Source organism: Primulina eburnea, chromosome 6 (assembly GCF_022965805.1).
Source record: "Primulina eburnea isolate SZY01 chromosome 6, ASM2296580v1, whole genome shotgun sequence".
Taxonomy (NCBI): domain Eukaryota; kingdom Viridiplantae; phylum Streptophyta; class Magnoliopsida; order Lamiales; family Gesneriaceae; genus Primulina; species Primulina eburnea.
This window is the reverse complement of record NC_133106.1, coordinates 18,971,402-18,983,921: the sequence shown is the minus strand read 5'-3', so window position 1 is coordinate 18,983,921 and position 12,520 is coordinate 18,971,402.

The window sequence follows — 12,520 nt, the reverse complement described above, 5'->3', positions numbered from 1 at the left end:
CCAAATCATGAGCCACACCCGTGGACCCATGGATTCAAATTTTGTTTCTTAATTTTAGTTTTTGACACACTAACGAATGCACCGAGCCAACTCCCAATTTACTCGAGCCACGCCCTAGCCACCTTGAGCCAAAACCTAGCCAACCCACCTAGGGACCCTACTGACCAAGACCAGCCCGAAAAACCAGCCATGGCCCGCTCAAAAACCTTCTGCCCCTCAACCCAATTGCATGCATGTGTACGTGTGTTAGTGCCCTTGAACAAAGGAACTCATATCTAGTCTAGGACTCCTACCAACCCTTAACCATCGAGCCACCCTGACCCTAACTAACCCTGGACCACGCCCAGACCATACCCAGACCAACCCAAGCCCCTGGACGTGAGCAGCAAACCACTGAACCAGTGGCAGCATCCCCGTGTGTATCATGCTGTCAATGCTTCATCATGTTCCTTCGAGCCACAGCACACCCAAGCCGCACCAGCCCCTGCCCAGACCCTAGTGCACCCTCTTAGGACCCTAATGACACGACCTAGCCCAGCCTAAAGCCCCCAGGCCGAGCCATCTCTCCCCTGCACCAGCTTCTGTACCTGCTGTAGAACCTGTAAATTAGACTGCGTATAAGCCATGCATAATTCTAGTATTTTAAATTAAAATGATTTTTATCGTATGACTATTTAAATTCTTTTCTTTAAATTTATTTATTTTACGCAGTAGTTTAATTGTTATCTTTTTCAGTTAAATAAGTGATGCCGGACTGGAGATGGAGTATTGAGATAAATTAATAAAGACTTATTTAAGAAGTGGTAATTTAGCATGTTAGCAAATATATTTTAAAACTTTGGCATGCATGCGAGTTATTAAACTTCTTTGGTATTTTATTTAATTGTTTTTAAAGCATTAAATGCATGTTTATTTCATTAATTTATGTTTAATTATTTTTATGCATTTTATGCATAATTCATGCATGATATGATTTGTTTCATGAAATTTTAAAAGTTCGTGCATTAAGATTTTTAAGTTGCATTCGATCGAGGATCGGAGACCGGAGAATTTTCAGGAAAATTATTTTATTACATGATCTATTTTATAAATTTATTTAAAGTGTTTTAAAGTGTATTTTTCGCAAATGAGATTTTATTGGGTATTTTACCCGCATAATTTTATTTCTTAACGGTACGCGAATTTTTATCGAATCGGGAGACTTTTTAAGGGTTCGGCTAATATTTTCAAAATCTTTCCAACTCGAAATATTTTTCGAGAGTGGGTTTGGGCTTATCGGGCCTACTTTGAGTTTATAGAGCTTAATTATCTTTTTAACTTTTAAATTAAACAATATAGGCTCATAAATTAATTTGTTATCTATATAGTTAACCTTAAACACCATCTACCCTAAACCTAAATTTTTGTACCAGCCGACACCCTCATTCATCACACCCTGCCCTCGGTTTCAGAAGATAGCAGCTGAAGGCCACATTCTTTTGGCTTCTTGTGGCAAAGAAAGAAAAACTACATGGTCCCTCCATTTCATCCTTGCACTCCAATCTTCTTAAGGCACGTTTTGCACCATTTTTTTTCTGCATCATAACCGTATACTTTACTGTGGTGTTGTTCATGCATAAAATGTTTCGATCTAAACACCTCCATGATAGAACTTTTCGCTTTTCGTTTGTATGTCTCGTTTCTATGTGTGACTCACGACTTTTCTGAACTTGATGAAAGGGGCTGCGATCCTAGTGTGTCTAGGGGCTTCTGGTAGTGTCAAAAGGTTGGATCGGGGTTTAGTAAGGTTGTGGGTTGCTGCAATGGAAGGGCTGAGTCGAGGATTCTCATTGAGAGGGCCCGATTTGGGAGGGGTTAGCTTGCAGGTGCTCGTCTGGCTGCGCAAGGACTCAGCCGAGCCTTCGACCAGACCCTGGTGGGTCTGAGACAAGGCTCGAGAGGGCTCGTCACGCGCTAGGACCACCCGAGAGAGTAGATCGCAGCATGTGAGGAGGAGATGGCGTGGGAGAGGCTTGGGATTCTTGTGTTTGGTTTCGGGGGGTAGGCTGCATGGGGGCAGTGGCGTGGGTTCAGGGTGTTCTTTAGGGTCTGGGCTAGGTCCTAGAGGGCTTGGATCGGGGCTGGTGCCGTCGGAGTAGGCTAAGACGTGAGTTCTTTGGAAGATGACAGTAGGGGGGGGGGCAAATAAGGAAGGGCCGAGTGGTTTGATGATTTCTGAAATTTTTATCCGTAAGCTCTTAGGCCGATCTTAAGATGTTAGGATCATTATAGTGTTTTTAAGATGTGAAAATAAGTTGGGAAATATTTAGTTGAGTTTCGAGTCGATTCGGGTTAAAACCGGGACCCCAGTCCAAGTTTTAAAACGAATCGGTTAAGTTATGATTTTGGCTCGAGTTTACGTCTAGGAGCACTTTTAAAAATTTTTTGGGACATTTTAAGGAGTTGGGTAAGCTTCGGGTCAATTTTAGAAGTCCATGGTTGAAACGATAATATTTGGGTTTCCAGGGGCAAAATGGTCATTTTGCACCCGGGGTCAGATTTTGGTCGTAGCAGCGCCCTGAGCACAAATCATGATATTTTAAATGTTCGTTAATCACGTTTACGATTTTTACGCTATTATAATAATTATGGTGCATGCTTGGTTTAAAGAGATTAAGAGAGAAAAGTGAGAAAGTGAAGAGCACTCCGTCTCCGCCGCGCCGCGTCGTTATTTCGTTTGTTTTGTGTCAAAACAAACCAAGGCATGTTTATATCTTCTTTCACTCTTCAATCAAGCCATATAAATATTTTTAAATATCGCAATTACATGATTTTAATGCAAGAAGATCGAAATTGTTCATATTTAATTATGTTGGTTAATTATATTACGTGCAAAATATTCATTTTTGAGATTTATGTGATATTTCTTGTGGTCACTTTACTATCATGATTAAATCTGGTCGCCAGTTACCGGTCCGGTCGTCAGTTACCGGTTATGGGAGCATTATTAAATCCGGTCGCCAGTTACCGGTCCGGTCGTCAGTTACCGGTCAGTTCAGTTGTTTCACCCAGTATACTATGGCAGTAGTCTGATCAGACGTACATTATTAAACCCGATCGCAAGTTACCGGTCCGGTCGCCAGTTACCGGTCAGTTCAGTTCAGTTCAGAGGCCACTTGCGTAGACCATAATTTCAACAGAAAATTATTATATGCTATTTCAGTACAGAGCTCCAAGGAGCAAACATTTTCACTATGATTTTCAGTTCAGTTATGCACGTATTATAATTAATCATGACACGACATTTTTACGTTATGCCTAACGACATGATATTTTCACTTGCATGCAAGCTTATTATTTATTTATTTACTTGCTATTTACGATATATGCATGTTGAGTCTTTAGACTCATTAGACTTGATTGATGTAGGTGCTGATGATGTCGGGACCGAGGGCGTGGACCAGTGAGTAGGCTCGACTCGGCAGTAGTAGGACCCGAGGACCTCAGTTCATCATTTATTATTATTTGATGGCTCAAACATTTTAATTATCGTTGGAAAACCTTTTACTGTTATTTCGAAAATGTTAATTTCTTCCGCTGCCACTTTGATTATCAAACTTTATTTATCAATTTACTTATGAATGAGGCCTGTTATTTATTTAAAGAGAAAATTTTCAAATATTTCCGCAAATTTTCAAGCACGAATTTTTGGGCCCCGTTATAGCTGGTATCAGAGCAATGATTCTGTATAGAGTTGTACTACTACTGACCACGAGAAGCTCATGAAGTCACGTCTTCGGCCTGTAAGTTTTACATTTACGCATTTTATTTAAAACATGAATTATTTTAACAGCATGTTTTCATGAAATGTTTTTACGTTCAGATTTTAATTGTTCAGTGTCTATTTAAATTAAAAAAAATTATGGAATTATGCATGTTGGTTACGTATGAGTTATGTATGGAATAGTATGCCCCTAGACGCATTCTCGAGCGCACTAGAAATGATGAGCCTCGCCAAGAGGACGGGGAGGAGCAGAGGCAGGAGAGAGATTTACCACCTCCACCCCCATCGGACATAAATAAGAATTTTGCTATTGGGCATTAGGAGAGGTCGTAAATTATTTGACTATATTAATTTTTGGGTTAGTAGTACTGATGTTCTACTTATGGGCCATAAGTTAAACTTAAAAATTATGAATGTTTTCGGGACTTGTAGAATTTGTAAGAAATTAATGATGGTTCATGGTTGCTAGTTGAATTAAATTTTTGAAGATTCCATGTATGGATTAATGAAATTAATGATTCGAAGACTACGACGATTCTTGGGAAGTATAAAATTGTAGAAATTATTTCAGATGCATGCTCTACCTAGTTGGATTTAAGGATTGAATTGCATAAAGTAAGAATTTTAAGGACCCAATTGTAATAACCCATAATTTGAGGACCTAGGTGCAAAACAAAAATTCTAAGGGACTATTTTTGAATTTACCAAATTTTGGGATTTAATTTTGAGTTCGATAATTTAAAAGTTTAATGAGGTAAAGATGGAAAATTTCATGGGGACAATGATGCAAATTTCGGAGAGTTGTAGGGCCAAAATGTAAATTTGGAGAACTGTAAGGGTCAGATTGCAATTTTCAAAATTTTAAGGATTAAATGCGAACTTTTGAGGAACACTTAGGATTTTAAGTATTTATAGAAATGTACGACGTGTTATGGGAATTAATTTTGGGTTTAATAAACTTGAGGCTATTGAACCTTATGATGCGGGAAATCTATAAAATGAAATTGGGAATACTGAGGACTAATGGGTAATTGTGGAATTTCGAGATTTAGAAAAAAAAATTGGATGATATTCGAGGAAAGTAAGAATTAATTTTACAATTTTAAGAAATTTGAGAACTTATTTAGTAGTAGGTGAGAATTGAACGGTTTAAATGATAGGAATTTTCGGTTATTTAGGCTCGAAGGAAATATATAATATTTAGATATTTGGGTTATAATGTTATAATGAATGGTAACCAAGGATATTGTAGGATGAATCAATCTTAGGCGTGAAATTTAAGCGTTAGTGAAATCATGTTGTGGCAAATTAAGGATTTAAAGTGATGACGATTTAAGGTAAATTTGATCGACTAGTTAAGTTATAAGGATAAACATAGAGTTAGTAAATTTTTGGGAACATAAGTTTGATGTGTCACAAGTTTTAGTCATGATCTTAACGGTTAAGATTATACCTTGTGAAAATTTAAATTTTTTTAGGAAAGTTGGGTACGATGATGATTAGTTTAATTGGTAGACGCACGTAAGAGGTGAGATGGACACCTTGTCTTGAGAAATTTTGGAAGTCATTAACAAACTTGGACTAAACAGATATGCGTATTGGAATTATTTTATTCAAAGCTATTTAGATTAGGTAAGTTTGAATTTCAAATTTATGAGATATTTGTTCATACGGAAATTTTGAGTGAAATAAAAACAAAAGAGAATTAGTTGTGTTCAATATAAGTTATCAATTGATGGATATTAAGATTTTTTTATTTTATTTTTATCGAGTAAGGAATCTAAAAGCTTGATATGGGGATTCTAGAATTCTATGGGTTATAAGTGAAATTGATTTATTAAAGTTAGTCTAATGCTACTGTGGGCTAACTTATTAAGTTTATATGCTAGAATTTATAAGTAAGCATTAAGGATACATAAGAATGCGACACTTGTTCCAATGAGGAAGACCAGAGTCTTAGGCCTCAACTAGATTGTAATCGGGAAGATAATATTTTAAGCAGGTAATTGATACTAGAAATGTTGTTATTAAGGTAGAAGGTCGATGTTGTATAATTGAGTTTTATGGATCGACGTTAGTCGAGGTTTAGGATTTACAACAATTTCACATCCGGGATGTACTTGTAAATAATAAGTTACGTAAGTTTGGTGCCGTAAGATAAAGATTCGATTCAAGGATCTTAGGCTAATACTACTATGAGGTTGAAATAAGGTTTAACACTTAAGCGTTCTACTGAGAATAGAAGTCGATCAGTAAATTTTGGTACAAAGGTTTCTTAAGTCGAACTGCAAAAATGCTAATATAATAAGTCGATGAATATTACGAGTATGGTATAAGCAAAGTAAGGTGCGATAAGTTTAGACATCCATCTCTAGGATGAGAAACTGCGGGATAAGTCAAATTCGGGGCTATAGTTGAATATAATTAAGTCACCATAAGTTGTTTTAAGTTGCGATTCACAAACGAGGACTTTGGTAGACAAATTTATTTAAAATTGAGGAGACGTAAGGACAACTTAATATTTATCTTATCAGAGTAGCGCATCGGAAGCGTGGATTATTAGGATTCTAGAATTAAAAGTCTAAACTTTTTGTTTATCAAGGATAAGCGAATTTCGAGGACGAAATTTCTTTTAAGGGGGGAAGGATTGTAGAACCCGTAAATTGGACTGCGTGTAAGCCATGCATAATTCTAGTATTTTAAATTAAAATGATTTTTATCGTATGACTATTTAAATTCTTTTCTTTAAATTTATTTATTTTACGCAGTAGTTTAATTGTTATCTTTTCAGTTAAAAAGTGATGCCGGACTGGAGATGGAGTATTGAGATAAGTTAATAAAGACTTATTTAAGAAGTGGTAATTTAGCATGTTAGTAAATATATTTTAAAAAGTTGGCATGCATGCAAGTTATTAAACTTCTTTGGTATTTTATTTAATTGTTTTTAAAGTATTAAATGTATGTTTATTTCATTAATTTATGTTTAATTATTTTTATGCATTTTATGCATAATTCATGCATGATAGGATTTGTTTCATTAAATTTTAAAAGTTCGTGCATTAAGATTTTTAAGTTGCATTCGATCGAGGATCGGAGACCGGAGAATTTTCAGAAAATTATTTTATTACATGATCTATTTTATAAATTTATTTAAAGTGTTTTAAAGTGTATTTTTCGGAAATGAGATTTTATTGGGTATTTTACCCGCATAATTTTATTTCTAACGGTACGCGAATTTTTATCGAATCGGGAGACTTTTTAAGGGTTCGGCTAATATTTTCAAAATCTTTCCAACTCAAAATATTTTTCGAGAGTGGGTTTGGGCTTATCGGGCCTACTTTGAGTTTATAGAGCTTAATTATCTTTTTAACTTTTAAATTAAACAATATAGGCCCATAAATTAATTTGTTATCTATATAGTTAACCTTAAACACCATCTACCCTAAAATTTTTGTACCAGACGACACCCTCATTCATCACACCCTGCCCTCGGTTTCAGAAGATAGCAGCTGAAGGCCACATTCTTTTGGCTTCTTGTGGCAAAGAAAGAAAAACTACATGGTCCCTCCATTTCATCCTTGCACTCCAATCTTCTTAAGGCACGTTTTGCACCATTTTTTTTCTGCATCATAACCGTATACTTTACTGTGGTGTTGTTCATGCATAAAATGTTTCGATCTAAACACCTCCATGATAGAACTTTTCGCTTTTCGCTTGTATGTGTCGTTTCTATGTGTGACTCACGACTTTTCTGAACTTGATGCAAGGGGCTGCGATCCTAGTGTGTCTAGGGGCTTCTGGTAGTGTCAAAAGGTTGTATCGGGGTTTAGTAAGGTTGTGGGTTGCTGCAAGGGAAGGGCTGAGTCGAGGATTCTCATTGAGAGGGCCCGATTTGGGAGGGGTTAGCTTGCAGGTGCTCGTCTGGCTGCGCAAGGACTCAGCCGAGCCTTCGACTAGACCCTGGTGGGTCTAAGATAAGGCTCGAGAGGGCTCGTCACGCGCTGGGACCACCCGAGAGAGTAGATCGAAGCATGTGAGTAGGAGATGGCGTGGGAGAGGCTTGGGATTCTTGTGTTAGGTTTCGGCGGGTAGGCTGCATGGGGGCAATGGCGTGGGTTCAGGGTGTTCTTTAGGGTCTGGGTTAGGTCCTAGAGGGCTTGGATCGGGGCTGGTGCCGTCGGAGTAGGCTAAGACGTGAGTTCTTTGGAAGATGACAGTAGGGGAGGGCAAATAAGGAAGGGCCGAGTGGTTTGATGATTTCTGAAATTTTTAGCCGTAAGCTCTTAGGCCTATTTTAAGATGTTAGGATCATTATAGTGTTTTTAAGATGTGAAAATAAGTTGGGAAAATTTTAGTTGAGTTTAAGGTCGATTCGGGTTAAAACCGGGACCCCGGTCCAAGTTTTAAAACGAATCGGTTAAGTTATGATTTTGGCTCGAGTTTACGTCTAGGAGCACTTTTAAAAATGTTTTGGGATATTTTAAGGAGTTGGGTAAGCTTCGGGTCAATTTTAGAGGTCCAAGGTTGAAACGATAATATTTTGGTTTCCAGGGGGGTTTTGGTCGTAGCAGCGCCCTGAGCACAAATAATGATATTTTTAAATATTCATGCATCACATTTACGATTTTTACGCTATTATAATAATTATGGTGCATGCTTGGTTTAAAGGGATGAAGAGAGAAAAAGTGAGAAAGTGAAAAGCACTCCGTCTCCGCCGCGCCGCGTCGTTATTTCGTTTGTTTTCTGTCAAAACAAACCAAGCCATGTTTATATCTTCTTTCATTCTTCAATCAAGCCATATAAATATTTTTAAATATCGCAAGTACATGATTTTAATGCAAGAAGATCGAAATTGTTCATATTTAATTATGTTGGTTAATTATATTACGTGCAAAATATTCATTTTTGAGATTTATGCGATATTGCTTGTGGTCACTTTACTATCATGATTAAATCCGGTCGCCAGATACAGGTCCGGTCGTCAGTTACTGGTTATGGGAGCATTATTAAATCCGGTCGCTAGTTACCGGTCCGGTCGCCAGTTACCGGTCATTTCTGTTGTTTCACCCAGTATACTGTGGCAGTAGTCTGATCAGACGTACATTATTAAACCCGGTCGCCGTTACCGGTCAGTTCAGTTCAGTTCAGGGGCCACTTGCGTAGACCATAATCTCAACAGAAAATTATTATATGCTATTTCAGTATAGGGCTCCAAGGAGCAAACATTTTCACTATTATTTTCAGTTCAGTTTTGCACGTATTATAATTAATCATGACACGACATTTTTACGTCATGCCTCACGACATGATATTTTCACTTGCATGCAAGCTTATTATTTATTTATTTACTTGCTATTTACGATATATGCATGTTGAGTCTTTAGACTCACTAGACTTGATTGTTGTAGGTGCTGATGATGTCGGGACCGAGGACGGGGACCAGTGAGCAGGCTCGAGTCGGCAGTAGTAGGACCCGAGGACCTCAGTTCAGCATTTATTATTATTTGATGGCTCAAACATTTTAATTATCGTTGGAAAACCTTTTACTGTTATTTCGAAAATGTTAATTTCTTCCGCTGTCACTTTGAACATCAAACTTTATTTATCAATTTACTTATGAATGATGCCTGTTATTTATTTAAAGGGAAAATTTTCAAATATTTCCGCAAATTTTCAAACACGAATTTTCGGGCCCCTACACCTGCGCTTCTCCCCTTTCAAATTCTCGGGTGGAGTCCTTCTCAACAAGGACTCCTCCCAGCCTACTTAACTCGAGTCCTAACATGGCTAGGACTCTTCCCTAGGCCCCTCACGAGCATAGCGAAGCCCTGGTCCCAACCCATAAAAAAAACGAACCCCCTCAATTCCATGACAGCAAGTTGGTTCATGCTAACGTTTCTGTTTTTTTCTCTCTTTTTTGCACAGCGTTTTGTTTGCTTTTGTGTGCGATTCTAGACCTTTAAACTTGTGGAAATACATACTAATTCATGTCCTAATTAAATAAATACTATGGTGTGATGGATGAGTAAAAGGAGAATATGGCGTGCCTTTGCGTATTAAACGCACAATTATACGTTGACGACGAAGAACGACGGCGAGGAGATGACGGCTAGAAAACCTTAGCAAAACTTGAAGCTTCTTCCTTCCCAAAATTTTGTGTGTGCCGTGTGATGTTTTTGCTAGGGAGAGTTTGATTTGTAAAGGGGTGTGGGGCGTGTGAGTATGTAGGGTTAAGGGTGGGGTTTAACATATTTTATAGTCTAGTTTATCACTAATTAGGCTTAGGCCCATTAAGTAGGTAATTTAGGCCCATTAGTGCTTAATTAAAATTTTAAAAATAGTTTTGATTAAATAATTTTGTGAATTTATTAGCCGGGATGCCAAACGTTCGTATTTTTGTTGAAATCCAACACCGATAAAATTTACGTCCCGGCGTATAAATTCACCTCAAAACCCCTTATTTTCAAAAATATGAAAAACCGTCAACCATATTTTTAAATAATTAAAAATAATTATTTAATAAAAACATTTTACGTTTTTCAGCCCTCGGTCTCCGTTCCTCGATCGCAACTCGAATAACCTTTAAAAATACATTTTAATGCATTAATGTAGAAAAATATATTTTAAACATGTAAATATGCACAACATAATTAATCATGCAATTAAAACATTTAATTAAAATACAGGAGAATTTAATAATTCAAATGCATGTGGTTCGCGTGGACTTTTAAATTTCCGGGGCGTTACAGCTGGTGAATTTACTTCCCAGACTTTCAATGATTATTGTTTGTGGAAATCATTGTTGAGCATCATGTTGCTCATGTGCATACACAGAATGGATTGGCTGAATCATTGATTAAACGTCTGCAAATGATTGCTTGACCAATGATTATGAAAACAAAGCTCCCTATTTCTATATGGGGACATGCAATTTTACATGCTGCTGCATTAATTCATATCAGACCAAGTGCATATCATAAATACTCCCCATTGCAGCTTGCATTTGGTAAAGAACCAGACATTTCTCATCTGAAAATTTTTGGATGTATGGTGTATATGCCTATTGCACCACCGCAACGAAACAAAATGGGACCTCAAAGAAGGTTGGAATTTATATCGGTTATGATAGTCCATCAATCATTCGATATCTTGAACCTCAGACAGGCGACGTGTTCACAACACTTTTTGCTGATTGTCATTTTAATGAGGAAATCTTCCCAATGTTAGGGGGAGAACAAAAACATACCGAAAAAAAAATTACATAGTATGTATCATCATTGTTACATCTGGATCCAAGAACAAAACAATGTGAAAAAGATATACAACAAATTGTGCACTTGCAAAGAATAGCAAATCAAATACCAGATGCATTTACAGACACAAAAGGGGTAACTAAATCATATATACATGCTGCAAATGCCCCTGCTCGAATTGAAATTCCGAAGAGACAAATTGAAGATACTCATGATGTCATTAAACACCTGAAGCGTGGAAGGCCAGTCGGTTCCCAGGATAAAAATCATCGAAAAAGAAAATCCATAGAGAAACAAGATGATCACAAAAGAGAAAATGATGTTCTTGAAGAAACACATGATAATCACAAAATAGAGAATGATGTTCTTGAAGAAACACATGATGATGAAAATGTTCTGTCAGAAACACAAACTGACGAGAATCGTGAAATATCTATCAATTACATTAATACTGGAAAAATATGGAACCGAATAGATATAGAAGAAATTGATGATATATTTCTTATAATGTGGCAATCGACATCATAAATGATAATGAAGATCATGAATCAAAATCTTTTGGTGAATGTAAAAATCGGCAGGATTGGATAAAATGGAAAGAAGCCATCCAGGTTGAATTGGATTCGCTAAATAAACGTAATGTTTTTGGACCTATAGTCCTTACACCTGAAGGTATAAAACCTGTTGGATACAAATGGGTTTTTATTCGAAAGCGAAATGAGAAAAATGAAATAGTAAGATATAAAGCTCGACTTGTTGCACAAGATTTTTCTCAATGGCCTGGAATTGATTATGAAGAAACGTATTCTCCCGTGATGGATGCAATTACGTTTCATTATTTGATTAGCTTGGCGGTATCTGAAAATTTAGAAATGCGTCTTATGGATGTTGTTACAGCTTACTTATATGGATCACTTGATAGTAATATATATATGAAAATCCCTGAAGGATTTAAGATGCCTGAAGCACAAAGTTCAAAACCCAGAGAATGTTATTCTGTGAAATTACAAAGATCATTATATGGGTTAAAGCAATCCGGTCGAATGTGCTATAATCGACTAAGTGATCACTTGATGAAAAAGAGATATGTAAATAATTCAATATGCCCTTGTGTTTTCATTAAGAAAACAACATCCGGATGTGTAATTATTGCTGTATATGTTGATGATTTAAACATCATTGGAACGAATAAGGAAATTCAAGAAGTTGTGTCATACTTGAAGGAAGAATTTGAAATGAAGGATCTTGGAAAACCAAGTATTGTCTTGGTTTACAAATTGAACAAAAAGAATGTGGAATGTTTGTTCACCAGACAAATTGTACAAAAAAGATCGTTAAACGTTTTAATATGGATAAATCAAATCCTTTAAGTATTCCAATGGTTGTTAGATCATTAAACATAGAAAAGGATCCATTCCGTCCATGTGAAGATGATGAAGATATTCTTGGTCCAGAAGTACCGTATCTAAGTGTTATCGGAGCTCTTATGTATCTTACAAATTGT